The 27,533-nt window shown below is 43.9% G+C and overlaps 1 protein-coding gene and 1 non-coding gene across 3 annotated transcripts in view; both read left to right on the top strand.

Annotated features, from left to right (window-relative positions):
• Positions 1-27,533, top strand: part of SLC14A2 (solute carrier family 14 member 2) — a 736,943-nt gene that overhangs the window by 168,574 nt on the left and 540,836 nt on the right. The gene's annotated exons all lie outside the window — the stretch shown is intronic.
• On the top strand, positions 6,804-6,922 carry LOC114810351. The gene has a single exon (XR_003758053.1). It is a non-coding gene; the product is annotated as a 5S ribosomal RNA (ribosomal RNA).

The raw sequence follows: 27,533 nt of genomic DNA, 5'->3' as shown, positions 1-27,533 counted from the left end.
AGGCAATCCTGTTGGTTGAAAGTAGTATAATAAATCAATAAATCATATTTACTGAGCATGTACAAAGTAGAGAGCAAAACTGGTCTCTTCTTAATTCTTCCAAAAGCTCTCTGAGGCTGAGGTATTAAAAGTGCATTAAAATGCCTCAAATGGTCCCTGTTTGACCTGCTAATCAGGATCCTATTTTGTACTGATTCAGCACCTTCTAATCAATGATCACAAAGTAGTATTCCAGTTAATAATAAGTCTTCTCAGAATCCCTGTTAGGGACTTTCAGTGTCCCCTTTCTTGATAAAAGCCAGAAGGTTAACAAACTGGTTCAACGGTCACAAATTTACGTTCATTATAATTGAGTAGGCCAGAACCGATAAGAAAGAGTGTGGCCTTGTGGAAAGAGCATGGGCCTGGCAGTCAGAGGACCTGTGTTTTAAATATGGGCTCTGTCATTTGTCTTCTGGGAGAACCTAAGGCATGTCTCTTCACTATGCCTTAGTTACCTCATTTGTAAAGTGGGGATTAAAGCTGTGAGCACCTTTTGGGACACGGACTGTGTCCAACCTGATTATCTGGTATCTATCGTAGCCCTTAGTACAGGGCCTGGGACATGGTGAGTGCTTAACAAATACCATAAGAAAAAACAAAAACAAAACAACAGTTCATCTGTCCTAACCTTTTCCTTTTTCCTTGGGAAGTTTATGATTCATACCAAAGGTAGAGGGAAGAGGGAGGAAGGAGGAGTTTTGTGAAAAGGCAAGCAATTTTGAGGACCATGGTGCTGGCCTTGTTATCTCCTAATAGAATCCAAAACAATACAAAAGCATGAGTGTGGACTTTGAGCCATTTTGTGAATCCCGCCCTGGATTTCACATTTCTCTAGTGAGGCTCACATTCTTTTATTCAGATTCCAAAAGTAGAGATAATTTGTTCCAAATGTTTCTGAAGCTGACTAGACTGACATTCTTTCCAGAGCTGGAGAAAACTGTGAAATTTTCTATACTCTAATGGAGCATGGAAAAAAAAAAGGCAAGAAAAAAGGAAAAATAAATATTTTGATGATATATTTGTTGTTATTGTTACAGTTATGGCTCTTTTAGAAGGCCTGGGGAGACATATCCTATGCCAACATCTTATTTCCATTGGCAAGGTAGCCAGCAGTTTTGGGTGTATATCACGGAGTGGATTATGATTGAGAAATAGGCCATAAAATTATACATTTCTTACAAGTCCATGGATGAGTTTTCTTCCAAAAAGGCCCTCCTGCCTGCATGGTGTGGGTGTGCTGTCAGTGGTAGGATTTTAACAATCCCCCTCCCCAGTTGATGACAGATGCAGTCTAGTTGTCAACATTCAGATGATGCTTCTCATACAAACAGAAGAGAAAATGCCCAAATTTGAATCTGATTTTCAAGCAAGTGAAGGTGCTTGCAGGCATGGGCAAGTAGAGACTGACAGGCATGGTGAGTCATGAAGGAGATGGTAAAGAACAATTGCCTTTCTGAGCACAAGGGGATGGAGAAGTTGGGATGTCTAGGATGGAGCCATCCTAGAGCTAGCATGACTTTTTTTTTCAATGGTTGTTTTTGAAGCATTTATTATGTGCCAGGCACAGTACTACGCACTGGGGTAGATACAAGTTATTCAGGTTGGGTCCATGACCCACACAGTGCTCACTGTTTTAATATGCATTTTACAAATGAGGTAACTGAGGAACAGAGAAGTAAATGACTTGCTCAGGGTCACACAGCAGACAAGTGGCAGAGCCAGGATTAGAACCCAGGCTTTCTTACCCATGCAATGCTTAAAAGGGTTGAGGCTGAGCTCAGATGGACAGAGGTAATCTAAGAGGGATGGTACCTATCCCTAAGTGGTAGAGTCCAGGCCTGGAGATCAGAAAGGCCTGGGTTTTAATCCCAAATCCACCACTTGCCTGGTGTGTTCATTCATTCATTCAATAGTATTTATTGAGTGCTTACTATGTACTGTACTGCTTGGAATGTACAAATCAGTAACAGATAGAGACAGTCCCTCCCCTTTGACGGGCTTACAGTCTAATCAGGGGAGATAGACAGACAAGAACAATGGCAATAAATAGAATTGAGGGGAAGAGCATCTCATTAAAACAAAAGCAAATAAATAGAATCAGGGTGATGTACATCCCATTAACAAAATAAATAGGGTAATGAAGATATATACAGTTGAGCCGACGAGTACAGTGCTGATGGGATGGGAGAGGGGGAGGAGAAGAGGGAAAGGGGGGAGAAGAGGTTTTAGTTGCGGAGAGGTGAAGGGGGAGTAGAGGGAGCAGAGGGAAAAAGGGAGCTCAGTCTGGGAAGCCCTCTTGGAGGAGGTGAGCTTTAAGTAGGGTTTTGAAGAGGGGAAGAGAATTAGTTTGGTGGAGGTGAGGAGGGAGGGCATTCCAGGACCGCGGGAGGACATGGCCCAGGGTTCGACGGCAGGATAGGCGAGAATGGGGGACGGTGAGGAAGTAGGCGACAGAGGAGCGGAGCGTACGGGGTGGGCAGTAGAGAGAAGGGAGGAGAAGTAGGAAGGAGCAAGGTGATGGAAAGCCTTGAAGCCTAGAGTGAGAAGTTTTTGTTTTGTGCAGAGGTTGATAGGCAACCACTGGAGGTTTTTAAGAAGGGGAGTGACATGACCAGAGCGTTTCTGCAGGAAGATGAGCTGGGAAGCAGAGTGAAGTGGTGTGTGACCTTGGGGGAGTCACTTTACTTCTCTGGGCCTACCTAATTCCCTCATCTGTATAATGGGGATTAAGACTTTATGCCCCATGTGCGACGGGGACTGTGTCCAACTTGATTAGTTTGTACCTACCCCAGAGCTTCATCCAGTGCCTAGCAGAGTAAGCGCTTAACAAATGGCACTGGACAAATAAATAAAAATGAATAAATGACTTTAAGACTGGCATAGAGTCAAGCAATAATATTAATCCAGAGTTCATAAGGAACAAAGCCCTGATGTGATTGCTAGGAAGACTCACTAGCACATAGTAAGCACTTAAATACCATAAAAAAGAGGCACATCCTATGATCAATTACAACAAGATGTCAAAACTTAATCACCTTGCCCACTCCTACCTTACCTCACTGATCTCCTTCTACAGCCCAGCCCACACACTTCTTTCCTCTGGTGCTAACCTTCTCACTGTACCTCGATCTCATCTACCTCGCTGGTGACTTCTTGCCCACAACCTACCTCTGGCCTGGAGCGCCCTCTGTTCTCATATCAGACAGATAATTGCTCTCCCTGACTTCAAAGCCCCATTGAAGTCACATCTCCTCCAGGAAGCCTTCCCTGACTAAGCCCTCCTCTCCTCCCACTCCCTTCTGCGTCGCTCATACTTGCTCCCTCATTCATCCTCCCTCCCTTCCCAACAGCATATATGTATATGTGTATATATCAGTAAAGTATTTATTTACCTATTAATTTATATTGTCTATCTCCCCCAGTAGACTGTGAGCTCGTTGCGGGCAAGGAATGTGCCTGATTTTATACTGTACTCTCCCAAGTGCTTAGTACAGTGCTTTGCACAGAGTAGGTGCTCAAATACAAACGAATGAATGAATGAGAGGTCAGTAACTGAAAGGAGCCAGAACAAGGAAAAACTGATAAGATAGAACAATTGAACAGTCATAAAAGCAAAAAGTGTAACTAAGCTGAGTTGTATGTTCCCTTGGGCAGCTCAGAGCTCTGGGCAACTGTTCTGTATGGTAAACTGCCACAGCTTTCCCTGGGTTGTATTGCGAGGGGAGGGGCTTCTCCCTGAAGTAGGTAGTGGAGGGGAGTGTGCTGATCCTCGCTCATCTCTGATTCATTCATTCATTAAATAGTATTTATTAAGTACTTTCTATGTTTCCAGCACTGTTCTAAGTGTTTGGGAAAGAAGCAGCGTGGCTCAGTGGAAAGAGCTCGGGCTAGGGAGTCAGAGGTCATGGGTTCTAATCCCGACTCTGCCTTTCGCCAGCCGTGTGACTTTGGGCAAGTCACTTTACTTCTCTGTGCCTCAGTTCCCTCATCTGTAAAATGAGGATTAAAACTGTGAGCCCCACATGGACTCATCCTGATCACCCTGTACCCCTCAGCGCTTCTAACAGTGCTCTGCACACAGTAAGCACTTAACAAATACCATCATTATTATTATTATTATAATACAGCAATAAAGAGGGACAATCCCTGCCAACAATGAGCTCACAGTCTGTGGGGGATACAAACATCAATACAAATAAACAGACATCAGTATAAATAAATAAAAATTACAGGTATATACATAAATCCTCTGGAGCAGGGAGGGTGAGGAGAAGAGCGAAGGGAGCAAGTTAAGGTGACACCGAAGGAGTGAGAGATGAGGAAAAGTGGGCCTTAGTCTGGGAAGGCCTTTTGGAGGGGAAGTGCCTTCAGTAAGGTTTTTAAGTGGGGAGAGTAATTGTCTGGTGGATTTGAGGAGGGAGGATATTCTAGGCCAGAGGTAGGATGTGGATTGGGATAGGAGATCTAGGCACTGTGAGAAGTTTAATGCCAGACAAGCGAAGTGTATGGGCCGGGTTTTAGAAGGAAAGAAGCAAGGTGAGGTAGGAGGGGGCAAGGTGATGGAGTGCTTTAAAGCCAATAGTGATGAGTTTTTGTTTGATATAGAGGTGGATAGGCAACCACTGGAGATTTTTGAGAAAGGTGACAGCTTCTGAATGTTTCTATGGAAAAATGATACAGGCAGTGGAGTGAAGGATGGAATGGAGTGGGGAGAAGCAGGCATTTGGGAGCTCAGCAAGGAGACTGATGCAGTACTCTAGGTAGGATAGGATGAGTGATTGTATTAACGTGGTAGTAGTTTGGATGGAAAGGAAAGGGCAGATTTTAGTGATGTGAAGGTGGGCAATGTTATGAAGGTGTCTTGATGGATAGAGCACGGGTCCAGAGGTCAGAAGGACCTGGGTTCTAATCCTGGCTCTGCCACTTGTTTGCTGTGTGATCTTGGGCCAGTCACTTCAATTGTCTGTGTCTCAGTTCACTCAACTGGAAAATGGGGATAAAGACTCTGAGCCCTATTTTGGACAGGGACTGTGCCCAACACAATTACCTTGTATCCACTCCTGCACTTAGTACAGTGCCTGGGACATAGTAAGCACTTAAGTACTAGAATTATCATTATTATTATTATTGGTCCCCAGAGCGCCAAAATCTGGGGAGGTCCTGGTGTTGGTTTCAGCCTGCCTCTGCTCCATTATAGGAGTGGGGAAGTTATATGTAATAATAATAATTATAATAACTGTGGTATTTGCTAAGCACTATGTGCCAAGCATTATACTAAGCGCTGGGGGAGATGAAAGATAATCAGGTCTCACCTGGAGCTCACAATCTAAGTCACTTTGCAGATGTGGGAACTGAAGCACAGAGAAGTTATACGTCCTAAGGTCACACACAGCAGACACGTTTGCTTTTGTTCCCACAAGAGTTGAGACAATGACAGGATCCAATCCAGAGGATCTGTTCCAGAAGCAGACTTGGAAAAATGGCTTGGAAATGTGAGATTTGATTTCTTGTGTTAATGATTGGAATAGATCTGCTCCTAATCCTGTCTCCATGGGTCCTGGGGCTACAGCCAAAAAATAGCAACTAGCAGTGATTCATCCTACCTTCCAGTTCAGACCAATACTGGATTTCCAAGCCTCTCGGCCACTCAGGTGTGCCGACAGCCCTTTGTGGGCTTTTGGGTTTCTCTCAGAATCCACTGATGGGTAGGGAGGGGGATTGGGTGGGGGAGGCAGACCTATTTTAAGACAACTTCAACGTGTAATGATGGTGGCAATTGTTAAGCGCTTACTATGTTCTAAGCTCTAGGGTAGACACAAGCTAATCAATTTGAACACACTCCCTGTTCCACATGGGGTTCCCAGTCAATCCCCATTTTACAAATGAGGGAACTGAGGCAAAGAAAAGTAAAATGACTTGCCCAAGGTCACACAGAAAATAAGTGGTAGAGCAAGGACTAGAACCAGGTCCTTCTGACTCCCAGGTCAGATAGGATAGATGGATAGAACCTGGGCCATACAGCTTCCCAAGTTAAGTGACTTGCCCAGGGTCTTATAGCAAGCTTATGGCAGCATTGAGATAGAATATAGTCTATGCTATTCTTCAGTCCTTTTACAAATTTCATAGGTGGCAGTGCTACTATAATTACAGGATGCCCTGTGGATGAAGCATTAGCTAGCCTAATGTCAGGAAGCACAGCTCTATACAATTCATTTTTCTGTCTTCAGATATATGAAAAATGTAATCCCATCCCTTCAGCCTCACCAAAGTGCCCCAAATTTAGGACCTGCCTCAATTATTTTGGGGGAAAAAAAAGAGTGAGAAAGTAGGTTCCCACCTCAGACAGTGACACAAAGAGTTCACTTGCATCTCCCCAGGCTTCATAACTCTTTTCCCTGTCTATGCATGTATCATCTCCCAGGAGCTCATAAGAATTTTCCTAAACCTTTGCAATGTATCTTCAGATTCCTATTTCATAGATGCAGGAGGCATGACCCCCTTAAGTGATTTGTGTAAAGTTGCATAGCATGTGAGTAGCAGAGCAGTGTTGAGAACCATGGATTTCTGACTCTTGCTGACTTGCCACCAGACTGCATGGCTTCCTAATGTGGGGATGGAGTTTTCATTATTATTATGGTATTTAAGTAGTTACTATGTGTCAAGCATTGTTCCAAGAGCTAGAGTAGATATAAATTAATCAGGCCAGAACCAGTCTCTGTCCCACATAATAATAATTATGGTATTTGTTAAGCGCTTACTATATCTGCGGCCATACCACCCTGAACGTGCCCGATCTCGTCTGATCTCGGAAGCTAAGCAGAGTTGGGCCTGGTTAGTACTTGGATGGGAGAATGCCTGGGAATACCTGGTGCTGTAGGTTTTTGCTGGGAGGCAGCTGCTGCCCCTTCCTACTGACTGCCCTTTTTTGTAGAAGCAGCGTGGCTCAGTGGAAAGAGCATGGGCTTGGGAGTCAGAGGTCATGGGTTTGAATCCCTGCTCTGCCACTTGTCAGCTGTGTGACTGTGGGCAAGTCACTTAATTTCTCTGTGCCTCACTTACCTCATCTCTAAAATGGGGATTAAGACTATGAGCCTCATCTGGGACAATCTGATTGCTCTGTATCTACCCCAGTGCTTAGAACAGTGCTCTGCATATAGTAAGTGCTTAACAAATACCAACATTATTATTATGTGCCAAGCACTGTTCTAAGCACTGGGGCAGATACAGGGTAATCTGGTTGTCCCACGTGGGGCTTACACTTTAATCCCCATTTTATAGATGAGATAACTGAGGCACAGAGAAGTTAAGTGACTTGCCCAAGGTCACACAGCAGTCAAGTGGCAGAGCTGGGATTAGAACCCAGGTCCTCTGGCTCCCAAGCATGGGCTCTTTCCACTAACCCATGAGGCTCACAGTCTAAGTAGGAGGGTAAACAAGCATTGAATCCTCCTTGTACAGGTAAGGAAACTGAGGCCCAGAGAGGTCAATCGACTTGACCAAAGTCATACAGAAAGTAACTGGCAGAACCAGGATTAGAACACACATCTTCTGACTCCCAGTGCTGAGTAACATCTACGCTGCCCCTCTAAGGACAATTTATATGTTTGTTTATACCCTAGTAATAATAATTATGGTATTTAAGGGCTTACTATGTGCCAAACACTGTTCTAAGCACTGGGGTAGATACAAGGTAATCAGGTTGGACACAGTTCCTGTCTCACATGGGGCTCATAGTCTCAATCCCCATTTTACACATAATGGAACTGAGGCACAGTGTAGTTAAGTGACTTGTCCCAGGTCACACAGCAGACAAGTGGTGGAGCCATGATTAGAATCCATCACCTCTGTCTCCAAAGCCCATGGTCTTGCCAGTAGGCCATGCTGCTTCTCTGTAGCATGTAGTAATAATAATAGTACTAAGCAGTAGGAAAAAAACTACCGAGATGAGAATTACGCATGGGGCCTGGTCCCCAAGGCCTCACAATCTAAGACTATGTTGTGGGGAGGGATCGAGAGAGACACAAAAGGAAAGATGAAATGTGAAAAGAATATTGTATTTATAGAGCACATACTCTGTGCGGAGCACTATACTAAGTGCTTGGGAGAGTTCAGTAAAACAATATAACAGACCTGGTAGGCACATTCCCTCCCCACAGTGAGCTCACAGTCTAGAGGCGACAAAGGCATAAAAGGTAAGGATGAAAATTAATGAAAAGATAGTAGAGCACTGTGGCTAGCAGAACAGAGTTTCAGGTTCCTCTTGGCTCACTCCAACAGTCCCCCAGCACTCTAGACTGTAAGCTCTGTGGGAAGGGAAGAAATCTATCACCTCTGTTGTACTGTACTCTCCAAGCTTTCAGTATAGTGATTGGCACACAGTAAGTGCCTTTGCAATGCTCTAGACTGTAAGCTCACTAAGCAGAGTGGCTTAGTAGAAAGAGCATGGGCTTGGAAATCATAGGTCATGGGTTCTAATCCAGGCTTTGTCACTTAGCTGTGTGACTTTGGGCAAATTACTTAATTTCTCTGGGCCCTAGTTACCTCATTTGTAAAATGGGGATTAATACTATGAACCCCATGTGGGACAAATTGATTACCTTGTATCTACTCCAGCGCTTAGAATAGTGCTTGGCACATAGTAAGTGCTTAACAAATACCATCATCATCATTATTATCATTATTATTATATGCTCACAGGCACTTAGCATATTGCACATAGTAAGCACTCATTAAATGCCATTGGTTGGCTGACTGATTAAAAATCCAGAAGGACCATGCTGCATGAGTTTCCTCTCTTTTCCTGGGTTGGACACAATGAAATTGGTCAGCCCCTCTCTTTTGGGGGAGACCCCAAGAGCAGTCCACTGTTTCGAGTCAGGCTGTGGACACAGGTTTAGAGGTTCTTATATTCTAAGATAATACTCCCATTATCTGTGACTGAGAATGCATTTCTCTCTCTTTTTTTTTTAAAGGTAGTTTAGTAATTACTTTGTACCATCCACGCACTGTACTAAGTACTGGGGTAGATACAAGATAATCAGGTTGGACACAATCCCTGTCCTACATAGACTCTCAGCCTTAATCCCCATTTTATCGATGAGGTAACTGAAGCCCAGAACAGTTAAGTTAATTCACTCAATCATATTTATTGAGTGCTTACTGTGTGCAGAGCACTGTACTAAGCTCTTGGGAGAGTACAATACAACAATAAGCAGACACATTCCCTGCCTCAAAGAGCTTACAATCTAGAGGGAGAGACAGACATTAATATAAATAAATGACAGATATGTATATTAGTGCTGTGGGGCTGGGGGACGGAGGGATGAATAAAGGGAACATATCAGGGCAATGCAGAAGGGAGTGGGAGAAGAGGAAAGGAGGGCTTAGTGAGGGAAGGCCTTTTGGAGGAGATGTGCCTTTAATAAGGCTTTGAATGGGGGAAAAGTAATTGTCAGATTTGAGTAGGGAAAGTATTCCAGGCCAGTGGCAGGATGTGAGTGAGGGTTCAGTGGTGAGTTAGATGGGACTGAGGAACAGTGAGAAGGTTAGTATTAGAGGAGTGAAGTAGGCAGGCTGGGTTGTAGTAGGAAAGTAGTGAGGTGAGATAAGAGGAGGCAAGGTGTTTGACTGCTTTGAAGCCATTAGTGAGGAGTTTTTCTTTGATGCTGAGGTTGGTGGGCAACCACTGGACCTTCTTAATTGGGGAAATGTGTCCTGAATGTTTTTGTAGAAAAATGATCCAGGCAGTGGAATGAAGTTTGGAATGGAGTGGGGAGAGACAGGAGGCTGGGAGGTCAGAGAGGAGGCTAATAGAGTAAATGAGGTGAGATAGAATGAGTATATTGACCTGGTAGCAGTCTAGATGAAGAGGAAAAGGCGGGTTTTAGCAATGTGGTGAAGTTGGAACTGACAGGATTTAGTGATGGATTGAATATGTGGGTCAAATGAGAGAGAGGAGTCAAGGATAACATCAAGGTTATGGGCTTGGGGAAAGGAAGGTCACACAGACAAGTGGTGGAGTAAGGATTAAAATCCAGGTTTTCTGACTCTAAATCCTATGCTCTTTCCACTAGCCATTCTGCTTTACTGAATGTTCAAGTCTGAACTACCTGTCTACTTTGTGACTAGGGGCCATATCTGAATTCATTTTGAGTTCACTCCAGCACTTAATAGAGTGAGAATGATGGAGTTTCTTGTTGGGACTGATGGACAAGCCTCAATATGAGGCTTCATATGTGAGAACCTGAATTGTTTCCTTGTAGGAAGGGAATGTTTCTACCTACTCTGTCATACTGTACTCTCCAAATCAGTGAGTGAGGTGGTCTGCACACAGCAAGCACTCATTTAGAGTGGTCTACTGGAAAGAGCACAAGCCTGACATTTGGAAGACCTGGGTACTAATGTCAGATCTGCCACTTGCCAGCTGTGTGACCTTGGGCAAGTCAATTTAGCATCTCTGGGCCTCTGTCTTATCATCTGTAAAATGGGGATTCAATGCCTGTTTTCTCTCTCACTTGAAATGTGAGGCCCATGTGGGACAGGGAGTTTACCTGAACTGATTACCTATATCGACTCCAGCATTAGAACAGTGTTGGACACAGAGTAAGGGCTTAACAAATGTCATAATAATAGATATGTGGATTGGCTGGAGTGTTTCACAATACTCTTGTCAGACTTTCTTGTCCCTACCGGTCATGCTTTCGATGAGCCAGTGAGGCAATAGAGTAGACAGACAGGGTGCAACCTATTGTAAAAACCACACAAAGGTTCTTCCTTTCCCAGGGTCCATTTATAGCCAAAGTGACTGCAGGGTAATGTGCTGTTGTTAAAGGTTGCCAGTGAAACCAAGAATTCAGGGACATTCAGACTAGAGCCAAACCCCTTGTTACTTCTCATCCTCTCTGAGCATATTTTGCTCTGAATTTTTTTTCCTCCTTAGTGATGGCTCAGTACTAGGTTAACTTCTGGATACATTGGGCAAAATGGATGGCTTTACCAGGAAAGAGATTAGGGAACAGTGAGTTATGTATTTTAAATATGAGTCAGGGGGAACATAGCAACTCTCCAGTCTGGTTAAAAAGGAAGTGCCTGGGAGCATGGCTGCTTATTAAGAATTGTTTGAAAGGTAGGCAGAATGTTTGAAGTTACCTTTCCGAAGCTGGAATAACAACTGTGGTATTTGTTAAGCACTTAATATGTGGCAAGCGCTGCAGTAAGCACTAGGATAGATATAAGATAACCTGGTCCCACATGGAGCTCACAGTCTAAGTAGGAGGGAGAATGGGTTTTGAATCCACTTTTTTCCCGTGAGGGAACTGAGGCACAGAGAAGTTAAATGACTTGCAGGTATCATTTTTCCCTATCAAATCAGAGTTTTGCTCTTCCTGCCTCATGGATTGAATGTGACAAGGGAGCAAGAGTGACAGTGCTCTAGACTGTAAGCTCTTGTAAAGAGCTATAAGTTATGTAAGCCCAAAATAATTTTGGAAGTGCAAAAACCATTTTCCCATTACCTCAAAGAACAAGTTAGAATTGTGACTGCTCCAGCTGTTTTTGGCTTTTACCCCAATAGACTTGCACATTCCTGTGGTCTCCCCTTTTCCTTGCTTGACAGCATTCATGGCCAACCAACCTGTCAGATACTTTGTCCAGGAGTAGGCCAAAGGCCTAGAATGGGAGTCCAGAGGAAGGTGAAGTGGTGTGTTAAAGGTATATAATGAGTACTTTAACACACTCAATCATCTCACCCTATCCTACTTCATTTCACTGGTCTCCCACTATAGTTCAGCCCACACATTATGCTCCTCGAAAGGCAGCTTATTCACTGTGTCCTGATATCATCTATCGTGCTGCTGACCCCCTTCCTATATCCTCACCCAAGTCTGGAACTCCCTCCCCCTCCATATATGCCAAACCACCACTCTCTCCACTTTCAAAACATTATTAAAGTCGCATGTCCTCCAAGACCCTTCCCTGATGAAGCTCTCCTTTCCCCAGCTCACTTTCCCTTCTGCGTTGTCTATGCACTTGGATCTGGGACCTTTGGACATTTGATATTCACCCCACCCCTAACCCCATAGCACTTATGTAGATATTTAAATTATATATTATAAATTCCTTATTTATTCATATTAATATCACCCTTAGACTGTAAGCTCATTATGAGCAGGGAACCTTTCTGCTAATTCTTCTGTATTGTACTCTCCCAAGTGCTTAGTACAGTGCTTTGAACATAATTACCCTCAAAAAAAGCCATTGATTGATAATGAGGTAGTTAGACACTTCTTGTCTTTTTTGTTTCTCAGTGGCACCCCCATCTCCCATTAACTAATTGTGTTTAACAATTAATATTATGGGAAACCTGTATGGGACAAAAGGACATTTTTAACCTCTACTGTGTGACAATGTCCTACATAATGAGTGACAGCTGGGGGTTTCTGGTCCCACATTCATTTTAATGGAAGCCCCCAGCTATTTCCTCTGGATTTCCAACCTCTGTGACACTGTAAATCCCTGTGATGATACAAAGAGTGTGGGCACTTGACAGGCCTTTTAATAAACAGTTTGTGGCTAGGATGAATTGAAGTTCAGCAGGAACCAACTGGAGTTCAGTACAAGAGGCCATGTTGTTAACAAAATACCTTCATGTTAGAAGGAAAAAAAAACTGGGGCTAGACACCTGCTATCTTTTCAGGTAGCAATCAAGGCTGACCTTACTTTTGGCAAGTGATCAGATGAGAGTAGAACCACTTGTGATTAGCATCTCTGCCTAAGTGTATCACCTAGTTCATGAGATCGGCAGAAGCAGCGTGGCTCAGTGGAAAGAGCACGGGCTTTGGAGTCAGGGCTCATGAGTTCGAATCCCAGCTCTGCCACTTGTCGGCTGTGTAACTGTGGGCAAGTCACTTAACTTCTCTGTGCCTCAGTTCCCTCATCTGTAAAATGGGGAGTAAGACTGTGAGCCCCACGTGGGACAACCTGATTCCCCTATGTCTACCCCAGCGCTTAGAACAGTGCTCGGCACATAGTAAGCGCTTAACAAACACCAACATTATTATTATTATTATTATGAGATGTACATGTAGTGTGCAATAAAAACCGTCAGCCTTCTACCTGGAAAATGGCTTCCAGGAGACTTTGAAATGAATGAAAGAGCAAGCTGAGCTGCAGATGGTCATCAACTTAGAAGATCTAATAAAGTATCAGTGAGCTTTAAATCCTTTCTAATTAATCTCCTTCACAATATCCCTATGGGATAGACAGGATCAGGGATAGTTACTTTCATTTTACAGATAGAGAAACTGAGTCCCAGATGGCAAAATGACCTGCCCATGATGAGCTGAGCAACCCAATCAGATAGTCACTTTCATTCATTCATTCATTCATTCAATAGTATTTATTGAGCGCTATGTGCAGAGCACTGTACTAAGTGCTTGGAATGTACAAATCGGTAACAGATAGAGACAGTCCCTACCCTTTGATGGGCTTACAGTCTAATCAGGGGAGACAGACAGACCAGAACAATGGCAATAAATAGAATCAAGCAGATGAACATCTCATTAAAACAATAGCAAATAAATAGAATCAAGGCGATGTACATTTCATTAACAAAATAAATAGGGTAATGAAAATATATGCAGTTGAGCGGATGAGTACAGTGCTGAGGGGATGGGAAGGGAGAGAGGGAGGAGCAGAGGGAAATGGGGGGAAAAGAGGGTTTAGCTGCGGAGAGGTGAAGGAGGGGCGATAGAGGGAATAGAGGAAAAAGGGGAGCTCAGTCTGGGAAGGGCTCTTGGAGGAGGTGAGCTTTAAGTAGGGTTTTGAAGAGGGGAAGAGAATTAGTTTGGCGGAGGTGAGGAGGGAGGGCATTCCAGGACTGCGGGAGGACGTGGCCCAGGGGTCAACGGCGGGATAGGCGAGAATGGGGGACAGTGAGGAGGTGGGCGGCAGAGGAGCAGAGCGTGCGGGGTGGGCAGTGGAAAGAGATAAGGGAGGAGAGGTAGGAGGGGGCAAGGTGATGGAGAGCCTTGAAGCCTAGAGTGAGAAGTTTTTGTTTTGTGCGGAGGTTGATAGGCAACCACTGGAGGTTTTTAAGAAGGGGAGTGACATGCCCAGAGAGTCACTTCCAGAGCCACGTAGAGCCACGTGAAGAACTATCACTTGAGAAGCAGCGTGGCCTAGTGGAAAGAGCATGGCCCTGAGAAAGGACCTGGGTTCTAATTCCAGCTCTGCCATGTACCTGCTGTGTGACCTTGAGCGAGTCATTTAACTTCTCTGTAACTCAGTTCCCTCATCTATAATAAATGGGGATTCAATACCTGTTCTCCCTCCTACTCAGTCTTTGAGTCCCATGTAGGACCTGATTATCTTATATCTACCCCAGTGCTTAGTACAGTGCTTGGTACCTAGTAAGTGCGTAAAAGCATTATGATTATGGTGATTATTATTATTATGATGATTATTACTTCTGGCTCCTGGCTCCCCTATTCCACTAAAATTCCTGTGCCTTTCCTGCATTCATGAGTGTATATTTTATTATGGCTGTTTTTATTAATTTCTGGGAATATGCTTGGGAAACCATTTTCTGTCCATCTTCTGGAATGGCAAAACTATCCAGGGTAAGAATAATATCGCAGGGAAGCAGAAGTTGCGGAAAAGTCATGCTCTGAATTATACAGTCGAAGGCTCACAGTCTAAATTTGAGGAAGGAAGACTTAATCCTCATTTTACAGATGAGGGAACTGAAGCACAGATAACGTAAATGACCTGCCCAAGGTCACATAGCAAGCAATTGGCAAAGCCGGGGTTAGAATCTAGGTCCTCTGACTCCCAGGCCTGTACTCTGAGAGTACATCATGCTTCAAGTCTTAAAGAAAGCAGGATGATATCACAACTTCAGAGGCCTTTAGTTTCATTTGCAGTAAGCACTGTATGGAATCTCCAACAAAGAATTTCTAGAACACTACTTGACCACCGTCAGAGAACTGAAGCTTAGCCATCTCAGAGGTCTGATGAGTAGGACATAGATGAGGATGATTGAACACCGGATCAAGGTAGCTGCTTTATGGCAATCTGATGTAGAAGCAGTAGTATGAGCAGTAATAAAACTAGTAGCAGTGTATATTAATCATATTGATTAAGCACTTACTGTGTGCACAGCACTGTGCTAAGAGCTTGGGGGAGTACAATATAATAGAGTTGGTAGACTCATTACCTGCCCACAGCAAGCTTACAGTCTGCATCGCACTAGGCACTGAGCACTCCCCGGTGAGAACTAGACAAGGGGCTCACAATCTTTGAAGTGAGTTTACTGAAAGAGACCAGACATAAGCAACATTCTGATTGAATCTCCACAGAGCCAAATAAATGCTCAGTCATAGAATAAATCCTAAATCATTATTCTTTGTGGCAGCAATATTCAGTCTCATTCTCAACCCAACCCAAGAAGTATCATGTACAACTAGATTTTGCTGTCGTGTGTATGGACTGGTTGCAAGTCATTTAAGTGAGATGGCATCCTTAATTGTTGCTCCTAATTATTCTGGGAGTCCCCATGGTTGACCCTGCTCCCTGGGAGGTCTTGGATTCTTATCTGTGCTCTCTCTCTCTCTCCTTATCAACTATGTGCAAATACATCTCTCCTTGTGAGAAAACAGCTGTTCACTGGGGATATTGTTTTCTCAGATTCCCAGGGAAAGGGGAGGGCTTAGGGAAAAGTTTAAAAACCTGACATATGGTCCATCAGTGAATCCCTGATAAATCAATCCCAGCGAATCCCTGAGAAATCATCCACCATGGAACAGTGACCTGCACTTTATCATCCTGGGTGGTAGCAAGCTCAATGTGGTGATGTGTTGGGGAAGGAAAACAGGTGGGAAGGATCTTTACATTTTTTCTAAATTGAACATTAATCTTGAGAGATCTTCCCCCATGGAATTATGGCTGAACTGGGAAAAATTTTGGAGGAAAGACATTCCTGGAGCAGAAAATCCCTGAGAATCAGCTTCAAATTTAGAAACAAAACAGCAGAACCCATGTTCTTCTGAATTTACCATCCCCCAGGAAGGATGGTCATCGTTTCCTAAGTACTCATTTACTGTCTCTGTTATTCAAGCCCGCCTGGTAACATTTAGATTCCTTGGAAGAGGGCTGGTGGTTCAGTCCACCACAGTCATTCCTTTGGTCTGTCATAATACATAAGCCACAAAACATACACTATCTGAAGAGTTGGCAGTTGAGGTGTGACTAGCATAAGGGGCACTGGGATGGTTTGGTCTGGGTGGTCTATCTATTCTACCAATCTTGAGATGAAGGGATCGAACTATTGTCTAACATGGCCCTGCCTTCCCCTCCCTGCCTTATGAGGCAAACTGAGGCCAACTTGGCATGGCCCCACTAGGGAACTGCTTTCCCCCACCACACCAGTCTGTCATATGCTGCAATCTGATGTCATCTTGGTGCTTGCATGACCCCAGCATGCCTCAGTATGAGGGTTGCCCCTGCCTTGGATCGCCCCTAGCCCCAGGAGATTTATTTTTTATTCATTTTTAAATACAAAAAAACCCCACCCATGAAGCTTCTTGCAGGTGCTATCCTGCTTTCCCTGCTTCAGTTTGTACCATTTTCCTGCTTCAAGAAGAGGGAGAAGGGTTTCCTTGCTCCAGTGCCCACGCTGACAAGTGGGGAGACAGATATGCCTCTCACCCTGTAAGAGCAGCCTCTCTGTCCCCTCATCTAACAGCAGAAGCTGCATGTGTGCACGTCTCCCTTCACCCACACACAGCTGACAGTAGAGGCAGTTGCATCGGTAGCTCTCTGTGAGCTCCAGGTCCTTCACTCGCTGCAGTGCTGTCGAAGTTCCTGGATGATGAGTGGGGAGATGGACCTCGAGCAGTAGAAGCCCTCCAGAGGAGCTGAGAGGGCCCTGGCTCTGGTGACCCAGATTGGGGTCTCTTCTCTCCCCCTACTGTGGGGTCAGCTCCGAGTGCACCTCCATTCACTTCAGTTTGGGAGGAAGGCCACCCCATGGTCACAGGAAGTCCTGCCTTCCCTGACACTGCCACCTACTATCCAGATTGGGTGAACAAGTGATTCAAACTATGGGGCAGGTCCATCAGCAGCCATTCAAAAGTACATTATTGAATAATTATCTTGAAGGATTTCACTCAAATGATATTTCATAGAGCAAATTGCACCACCCTTTCATGGAACCCGAATGTGGATCCCATCTGAAAGCAGAAATTCTGGAAGTGATTCCATCAGTGATGGCACCTTCCAACCCAAAAAATTAATCTTCGGACAATGATGTCTTTGTGGGCTTTTCGAAGATTTGTTTTTTTGGTTTTTTTAATGGTATGTTTTAAGTAGTTACTCTGTGTCCAACAATGCACTAAGCGCTGGGAGAGATACAAGATAATTAAGTTGGTCACAATGCCTGTCCAACACTGAGTTCACTGTTGTAGTCCAATTTTACAGATGAGGAAACTGAGGCCCAGAGAAGTTGTGACTTGCCCAAGGTCACACAGCAGACAAGTGGACAAGTGCCTCCCTGTCCCATGCTCTTAATACTAGGCCATTCTGCTTCTCTAAGAAAATGCTTACTATGTTCCAAGCACTATAATAAGCACTGGGTTAAGTATAAGATAATCAGGTCGGCTAACAGTCTAAGCGTGCTGGAAGGTCTCTGAAAGCCAGTTAAGTAATGAAAGAGTGGTACTTAGATAGAGAGGTAATCAGGGTTAGCCTGGCAAAATTCTCCTAAACCTTCAAACCAGTTAAAGCAAATATTCCCCAGTTAGGAGTGACATGCCAATTTAGTTTCCCATTCCCACTGACCACCATCAAAAGACGAGCCAAGCTTCAGGGAAGCTTGAGGCATTTAAGGCACTCTAAAAACAGGAAGTCCAGTAGAACTTGAATTAGACTAAGTTCCTCAATTAAAATGCAGCCTGAACTAAACTGGACTGAAACCCAGTAAGAGTCAGAGTCAGCATTCAGGAGCTCCATTTTGTATGTCCTCTTAGCTTGGGACAGACTGGCAGTGGCAGTTTGTGGTTTCAGGTTTATCTACTTTCCTGGCCAAATTAGACTCCCAAATGCATAAATAACTTCAAGGAACTCATAACCACTGGCAGAAGAAATGATTCTCCTTTTCAGAAGATCCAACACAATTATCTGAAATTGGGGAAGTGAACTATTTAAATAACAGAGAAAAAAATCTTTCCTCATAAGCAGTGACTGCATAATGGGAAGGGCCTTGGGGCTAAAACACCAACAAGGATTTCTGCAGACACGAAAAATCTGTCAGTCAGAAGCCAATGTGAATGAGGGAGGCAGGAAAGGAAGAGGGATTCTCTAAATGACTTTTCCTTTTCCAGTCTTCTGGAATTAATAAATAATAATAATTGTGGTACTTGTTAAGCACTTACTGTGTGCCAAGCACTGTTTTAAGATCTGGGAAAGATGCAAGTTAATGAAGTTGTACACAGTCCCACATGGGACCCACATTCTTAACCCCCCCTTTACAGATGAGGTAACTGAAGCCCAGAGGAGCTGTGACTTGTCCAAAGTCACACAGCAGGCATGTCGCAGAGCTGGAATTAGAACTCAGGACCCTCTGATTCACAGATCCATGCTCTTTCCACTAAGCCACACTGCTTTCCAGCAGCATTCTAAGAATTCCAAGTCCCATCTTATCCTCAGAATAGTCATATTTATCTGTGTTGCGCAGATAGCATTCTACAGCACATAAGTGAAATGAGAGTTTTGGCCCAATTTCTTTCAAATTATAATTACAGTGGATAACCGTGACCTACTTTATTCCCTGACCGATAATTGTCTTTGGGAAAACAGTCCCAATAGCATCATTAAAAAATGATGGGAGAAGTTGGGTGAAGGGATGACCTGAATTCCAAGGAGGGAATCTATCACGGGGCAAGTGGGGATAGAATAATAAGCAAAATCAGCTGATTGGAGGTACCTGTGGGTAAAGCTGTCACCACTTCACCTTCCCATACCCCAAGGGACTGTGTCTGTTATACTTTTCCCAGCACTTAGTACAGTGCTCTGCACACAGTAAGCGCTCAATAAATGCAATCGACTGACCAACTGTGGGAAGAGAGAGTCCTGTAACTCAACTTGTCCTGGCTATTAAGATGGCATTCTGGATCTATGAAATCCACTCAGCCACTTGATCTCACAGAGAGGTGCTCAGTCTTGAAATAAATTGAGTCTTAAGAAACATGTGTAAAGAGAAGGATCCCAAAATCTTGCGTGGATCTAGAGAGGTCATCTAACCCTCTTCTCCAGAAAGAGGGTTTGATCTCCAGTAGCTTCTCTGACAAGCCTGGTCCAAGACCTGACTAGAAATCCTTCCTCACCTTCCTCACCTCTGACCTAATGCTGCAGTTTAAGCTTATTTCCTCTTGTCCTGTCCTCAGTGGAGAAAGCAGCCAATACCTTCAGCAATCTGTATAACTCTCTCCTCCATAGAACTCATGGTGGGTAGGGAATGTGTATGTTTTATAGACTGTAGGCAGAGAACGTATCTAACAGCTCTGCTATATTGTACTCTCCCAAGCACTCTGAATACAGTAAGCATTCAATATAACTGATTGGCTATTCACTTAAAAATTGTGAATATTATGATTCACTATTTAAAGAGTTCACTTCTCCCACCACAGTTTGTAGTTTATAAGGCTATATAAATTCCTTTCTGTGGGATCACATGAGGCAGGATCACAGCTTTCCTAACTAGTTTTTCAGCTTTCCTGTTCATATTTTCCCAAATTAAATTCAACAATTTGGCACTAATGTTCATATGTTTTCTCATCCCCACCTCATGCGTTTGTACATATCAACTTACATGGTCCATATATCCAACTTCACATTCCCTTCTTACCCCCTCTGCAAATTATCGTGCATTCGCCTCCCCTGATAAATTCCAAGTCCCTGGAGGATCTTGTTTTCAACCTGCATTTTACCCCCATTAGAGGTTGTGTACAAATGCCTTGCAAATACTAGGCATTCAGTAGTAGGCCAAGTGACCAGGATCTGGCTGGAATCTACCTCTTCTAGGTTAGTATGTACAGGGATAGGCATTGAAAACCAGCTTGGATAGACACTCTGGAAATAAAAAAAGCCTGTGTCCTCAGTGGTATAAATGCCTCCAACAAGCCTCTAGCTCCATAAACATTTACTGAATCATCACACTGTAAATATTGAGTCCATCAGCTCAAAGCATATCCCAGCCTTCTAGAGAAAGAAGGCAAATACAGGGGCGAATCAAAAGGGGCCTCAAATGCACTGCTGCTGCTTTAAAGGAAGTGGCGGGCACAGAGGAATGCTCTTTAAGCCTTTAATTTCAGCCAACGGATAGACTCAAAGTACCCTTATATTGGAACCTTCCCTTGGCAAGTACACATTACTAGGATGAAAGAGATGAAGTCTCCAAGTGAAAAAACTAGCTGTTCTGGGAGAAAGTACCTGTGGTTGTATTTGCTGCTGTCCTGCTAGGACAACAAAACTTTTCATTCCCTCCCCTGCAGCAGTGTACTTTATACATGGAAAGGGTTCAAGAACGAAAAGATCATTATGGGCAGGGAAGGTATCTGCTATTTATATTGTATTGTACTCTCCCAAGCGCTTAGTACACTACTCTGCACATAGTAAGCACTCTATAAATACCACTGATCGATTGATTGAAAAGAAATTGCCAAAATAGAAATATCATCTGATCCTCTCATCTCCTGAAATTGAAAATCCCTAGAGGTCCTATCTTCTAGACATTTGGCAGCAGTGTAAGCATATTACCGATGAGTAATATGAGTAATACTTTGATCAGTGATCAGTCAGATATTGAACTACTATGTTCCAATCATTCTAGTGCATGCTGTGAAATTGCAGACTTTGGACAAGACATGCAACCTGTCTTCGGGATGCTTGCAGGGGAGGTGTGGAGAAGGGGAGATGTGATTCATAGTAAAAAATGATGTTCTGGTTGTGACTTGCTTGAATCAAAGTCTTCAATCAGTTCACGGATGAAATGGAAGACACTTGTTGCTGAAAAGAAATGGATTTGTGACAATTCACACTTCAAGGGCAGACTATCTTCAGACATCATCCCCAAGAGCTGTAGAATTTTCAGTGATTCCCCCAAGCTTGTAATCACTGGATTAAGCAGTTACTGTTGTTAACCTCACCTACAACACTGAGACTTCTCTGATGTCATCATGTTTCCACAATCCCCTCCTTCCAAACCAGTTCATCCCTGTCTTCCCTTCTCAGTACCCCCCAGCCTCCCCCTAACCTCTCCTCACCCACCCCATCCCTGTTACCCTGTCCCAGAGCCAGCCCCCATCAGCTCACTCCCATCCAACCCCTCTCCCCTCCTTTTAAAATCCCTTCCCTCCACACCTCTCCCTACAGTCAAGTGTGGCCTTTAGAACCCCTGCTTCATTATTGGATAGCTTCCCTTTCCTTGACCTGTTCCTGACCCAGTCACTGCTCCTGCTCACCATCAGTGAAACCTGACTCTGTTGCTCTGTCTAGAGGGGGGCCTCATCTTCATCCACTCTCCCAGATTGTTTCCTTCTCACTCCCCAATGCTACTTTCACACCATTCCAACCTCCCCCTACCCCCATCCCTCTCTTTTCCTTCCTTTGAAGCCTATACGATTTGCCTCTACAACTCACTCCAGGTACTAGCCATGGTCATTTCCTGCCTTCCAAGGCCCTACCCTCAACTCTTCAAATCATTCTGATCCTCCCTTAATGTCAACTTACTCACTGTACTTGATCTTGTCTATCTCACCGGCACCCCCTCACCCATATCCTGCCCCTGGCCTGGGACACCCTTTCTCTTCATATCTGTCAAACAACCTGGGTTCTAATCCCACCTCTTCCACTTACTTTCTATGTGACCTTGGGCAAATCACTTAAGTATGCCTGAGTTTCCTCAATTGTAAAGGGAAGAATTCAGTACCTGTTCTCACTCCCCTTTAAACTGGGTAGGCCGACGCCTATGTCCAGCCTGTTTATCTTGTATCTACACCAGAACTTAGTACTCAGTGCTTAGCACATAGTAGACCCCTAACAAATGTCACCATTATGAATGATCATTGTAGGGGGAAGTCCTGAATGAACATACCAAATTGCTCGGGTATTGATCAGAGGGTGATATTCTAAACTGTAAACTTGTTGTGGTCAGGGAATGTGTCTGTTTATTGTTGTACTCCCCCAAGTGCTTAGTACAGTGCTTGGCACACAGTAAGTGCTCAATAAATGTGATTGACTGAAAGGTTATTCAGGATGGCCACCTGGCCCAGGGGTCCCTTACCTCCAAAGCAGTGGTGAGCTGTCTGAAGCGATCCACCCTTTCTTCTCCTCCCACTCACTAGGTGCCCATATGAGCTGCAGTGGGAAGGTTCTCTCAACTCTACTCTCAGAGGTCCCCGGATAAGCAAGGCCAGACAGATGCACACCAATTTGGATTTTGTTGATCAGGGATGGATGTGCTTCTGTGTGTAGTGAAATTAAAGGTGACCATTTGGCTATTCCTGATCCCACCTGGAAGCTTCCTGGCAAGGAAGTTCAATCTCTCGAGACACACCCCTATTTGGAGCAGGACAACAGAGGCCCAAGAGGCAAGACTCTTGTCCATAGTTAATCATCTCCAGAAAAGGAGGATCTCTAACCTCTCAGAGGAGCTCTCCCTGTTTTCTTTGTTTTTTAAATGGTATTTGTTAAACACTTACTCTGTACCTGGCACTGAACTAAATCCTGGGATAGATACAAAATAATCAGATTGGACTACAGTCCCTGTCCCACATGGGAATCCTCACAGTCTTAATCCCCATTTTACAGCTGTGGTAACTGAGGCACAAAAGTGAAGTGACTGGTCCAAGGTCACACAGAAGCCTGGTGGTAGAGCTGGGATTAGAATCCAGGTCTTTTTGACTCTCAGGTGCAGGATCTATCCAGTAGGCCATGCTGCTTCTCTGGCTAAATGCAAGAAATTATTTTCCAAGTCCCTCATGTTATAACTTCTTCCTTTTCTACTATCAGCAGAAAAGCTGCACAGTTTAGAGGAATAAACATGGGCCTAGAAGTTAGTAGAGTTAGGTTCTAATCCCAGCTCTACCACTTGCCTGCTATTTGACTTTGGACAAGTCTCTTAACTTCTCTGGGCCCAGTTTCTGCATTTTTAAAATGGTGATTTAATACCCCTCTCTCTCTCTTAGGCTGGGACCCCTTGTGAGATGAGGATTGGGTCTGATCTGCTTATACTGTACCTACCCCAGTGCTTAGCACAGTGAGAAGCAGCATGGTGTAGTGGATATAGCATGGGTCTGGGAGTCAGAAGATCATGGGTTCTAATTCTGGCTCCACCACTTGTCAACTTTGTGACCTTGGGCAAGTCACTTATCTTCTCTGTGCCTCAGTTATCTCTTCTGCAAAAAATGGGGATTAAGAGTGTGAAACCAATGTGGAACTGGAACTGGGTCCAACCTGATTAACTTGTATCTACCCCAGCACTTAGAACGGGCTTGGCACAAAGTAAGCACTTAACAAGTACCATAATAATTACTACTGCTATTATTACTACTATGCGTATAGTAAGCCCTGAACAAATAATGCTGTTATCATTATAATGATCAACTTGGAGATCAGTCACCTTATAAAGATTTTCATCTTCTCAAAATCCTTGAATAAGTCATTCTCCAAATGCCCGTTTTCCAGATGAAAGAATCCCAGTCCTTTTAACCTTGTTTTAAGAGCCTTAGTTTCCAAGTACTTCATCCATTTTGAGACTCTTCTCTGAACTCTCTCCAAGTTCTCTTTATCTGTCATGTTGCAGAGTCTAGAACTGGTCACAGCAACAGCCTGGCCCGTGACCTAATGCATACTATTTCACTTTTTCTGCCGCAGTTTTCATAATTCAGTTGACCAGAAAGCAGAATGTTGTGGAGAGGGCAAAGGGTAAGCGTGGAAAGAAGAGGACAATGACCATGAAGATGCAGGTGCAGTCTTTGTGATTCTCTGCAAGATCAGGTAGAAGGACAGTTAACAACAAACATCTTTCCAGCCTAATGGGGTGATAATGAGGAGAAAATATTCTAATCCGCATTTTGGCCTCACTCACACCATGCTGTTTTAAATGGGTTAGGACATAACTTTGGAAATCCTGGTCATTAAACAGGGTTTGAACATGGCTGTTTTTGGCAGAGAAGAGCAGGTCCTAAAGGATCAGGCGCCGGCCAAAATCTGTCTTTCAAAATAAGCTGATTAATTAGATAAGCATGGGTCAGAAAGGAGACCCATCAGAGCCCCCCTCCTCCCACCCCACCTTGCTTCCACCCTCCTGGTCAACCCGGTCGTTTTGTTTTTCCATTGTTTTATTTGTAAGAAAAATATTGTTTCAAGGATGGGTGGTTCTGGGAGAAGGGGCTAGATGAAAAATTGCATCTGGACTGAAATTGTCTTCTGGGCTTGAGCCTAACCCAACATAAAAAACTGCATTAGAGACCCCTGAAAAATAGGGGTTTTTAATGAAAGTGGTAAGGGGCCCTTGTTAACATTGCTCTGCCATAGCTAATATTTATCGTGCAATACTCAGAGCCTATAAATCGACACTCTTGGAAGACTGACTTAATGCTGTCTCTCTTATTTCCTCTCCTTTGCCATTGAACTGTGGCTCCCATTTCTCGTTGCCTATTCTCTGGCCGCCAGAGGAGGTCACACGCTGTCTGCTGCTCTATGGCATGATCTGGGAGAAGCGTCTGAGGATTTACCTAGGCCTCCTGTCTCAAGCAAATGTTTAGGATCTGTTTCATCTGACCCATGTTAGGCCTGGGGTCTTCCCCACCCGGAGTGGGAAGGGCCCACGTTGGAACTGGGGTGGGATGGTTTTTGACTGGCTTTCACCGGGATTGGGGCCTAAAAGGTATAAAATTTAGCATCCCACCTGGCAGCTTTGTTTCACTGGCAGCCCTTCAGAGGAAACCTGTTTGAGTCCAGCTTGGCAGCCTGGAGAACTAAATGAAAGGCACATTTTTCTTGTAATTTATTGCTTTTTGGTTAATGTCTCGCCAAATGAGATTGTATAAAAGAGTACAGTGGTGGGACGGGTAGCCTGCTGCCCAGTTGGTTGCCTTTGATTTTAAATTTCTATTCAGTGCTTTGTGGGTAGACTGATAAAACTCAAATGTTTGTTAGAATCATCCTCACCATCCCAATGTGCCTCTTGGAACACCTTTGCCCCAGCTGCTCAGAGATAATTATCAAGGTAATCTCTATATTCCTTTGAGATAGGAAGGAAGCTGGGATTACTTTCCTGGATTTCTTGATGGAGGATAATGATCAAGTAGTTGCACCTCTCAAAGTCCACTTTATAGCAGGAGAAATTTTATTAGGGACATTCTTTAATGATACTTTCATTCATTCAATCATATTTATTAATGCATGTGAAGAATCAACAACTAGAGTGTGTGTGTGTGTATGTGTGTGTGGGGGGGTGTGGGGGGTATTTCTTAAGTGCTTACAATGTGTCAGGCACTGTACAAAGCACTCAAGTTAATCAGGTTGGACACAGTTCTTGTCCCACATGGAGCTCACAGTCTTAATCCCCATTTTACAGATGAGATAACTGAGGAACAGTGAAGACAAGTAACTTGCCCAAAGTTATACAGCAGACAAGTGGCAGAGCAGGGATTAGAACCCAAGTTCTTCTGATTCCCAGGCCGGTGTTCTGTCTGCTACGCCACGCTGCGTGTGTGTGTGTGTGTGAACCGTTAACTATGTGTCAAACACTGTTCAAACACTTTCTCAAATACTCATGGTCCTTGCCATCAAGAACTTACAGTTTAATAAGGGAAATGGCACAGACATGGAATCAATATAATATATGTGTAAAAGTTAATGAATACATAACTATGAGGCAGAATGATTCCTAGAAGAATAAGTGGAGTTATTATGGAGAAGCTTCCGAGAGGCCTTGAGGCAGGGGCTATGATTTACAGAGAAGACTGTTGTTGTGCCTGAAGGGTTAATCAGGTGTTCAGAAATTGGTGACAGAGAACTGAATCCAGGATGACAGATTAATCACTTTTAAACACAGCATGTGTCCTACATGGGACTCACAAAGCATAGCTTAGTGGATAGAAGATGGGTCTACGAGTCAGAAGGACCTGGGTTCTACTTCTGGGTCTGCCACTTGTCTGCTCTGTGACCTTGGACAAGTCGCTGAACCTCTTTGTGCCTCAGTAACTTCATCTGTAAAATGGGATTAAAACTGTGTGCCCCATGTGGGATATGGACTGTCTCCAACCTGACAACCTTGTTTCTACTCCATTGTTTAGTACAGTGCCTGGAACATAGAAAGTTCTAAACAAATACCACTATAAAAAGTAGAGAGAACAGGTTTCTTATTTCCATTCTACAGATGAGGAAAGTGAGGCACTGAGCATCTAAGGGACTTCCAGCACACATCAGAGCAGTGGTTGATTCTGATTAGAACGTGGTCTCCTGATTCCCATTTCCTTGCCCTTTTCCATTAGACCACACTGCCTTCTATTAAAGACAGCAGGTTGCACTTCAATAGAGAGCAGTGAACCTAGAGTAAAGTGGGAGATGAGAGTAGGCAAATGAGAGGTTCAGCTATCTGGTGGAACACTTTGAAGGAATCAGCCGTTAATCTCAACAAGAGGGTTGGTCAGGACTTCACTAAGTTGCCCATTCCCTTCTTCCTGCCTTCTAGATCTCCAGATAAGTCACCTCAGGCAGATGGGCATCTCTGCTCTCCTCTGAGGTTTCCAGGAAAAGAATCTCCTAAATCTGGAGAAACCCATGCCAGTATGGGAAACGTGGAGAACAAAATGTGTCTCTGGCAACTGCTTGCTGTGTGACCTTGGGCAAGTCACTTAAGTTATCTGTGCCTCAGTTTCCTCAACTGTAAATTGGGGATACCTGTTCTCCCTCCGATGTGGACAGTGAGCCCCATGAGGGATGGGGACTGTGTCTGACCTAACTTCTACCTACCCCAGTATTTAGGACAGTGTTTGACACATAGTAAGCACTTAAAAAATACCATTAAAAAAAGGTGGAGCTGGATTTAAAGAGAAACTGAGCATTGTGACTATTAGCTTGTAGGGATAGAAACTCATTATCACCGGGTTTGAATCTGTGTTTTGCAATTCTTTTAATTGAAACTCAAGTTTGTTCCACACCGGATTTTTTTTGGCTCTGATAAGAGCTCTGTTTAACCTCCTACCAATTTCATCTCAGAATTCCCCATCCCAAGTTTTATCACAGTTAGAAAATGTAGCATGTTCTCAGTTCACCAGGTATGATGAGGAGATACCACATTACCTTCAGAGGGGAAGAGCCTCATATCAACTGTCTGGCAGGAGTCAGGGTTTGTGGATTCCTCTCTCCTGGCCCTCAGACCCTGCACATCTTAAATATTAAAAAAAAAATTCCCACTGTTTCTGAGA

This window comes from Ornithorhynchus anatinus, chromosome 3, assembly GCF_004115215.2.
Source record: "Ornithorhynchus anatinus isolate Pmale09 chromosome 3, mOrnAna1.pri.v4, whole genome shotgun sequence".
Classification (NCBI taxonomy): domain Eukaryota; kingdom Metazoa; phylum Chordata; class Mammalia; order Monotremata; family Ornithorhynchidae; genus Ornithorhynchus; species Ornithorhynchus anatinus.
This window is presented reverse-complemented; position numbering and strand designations above follow the sequence as displayed.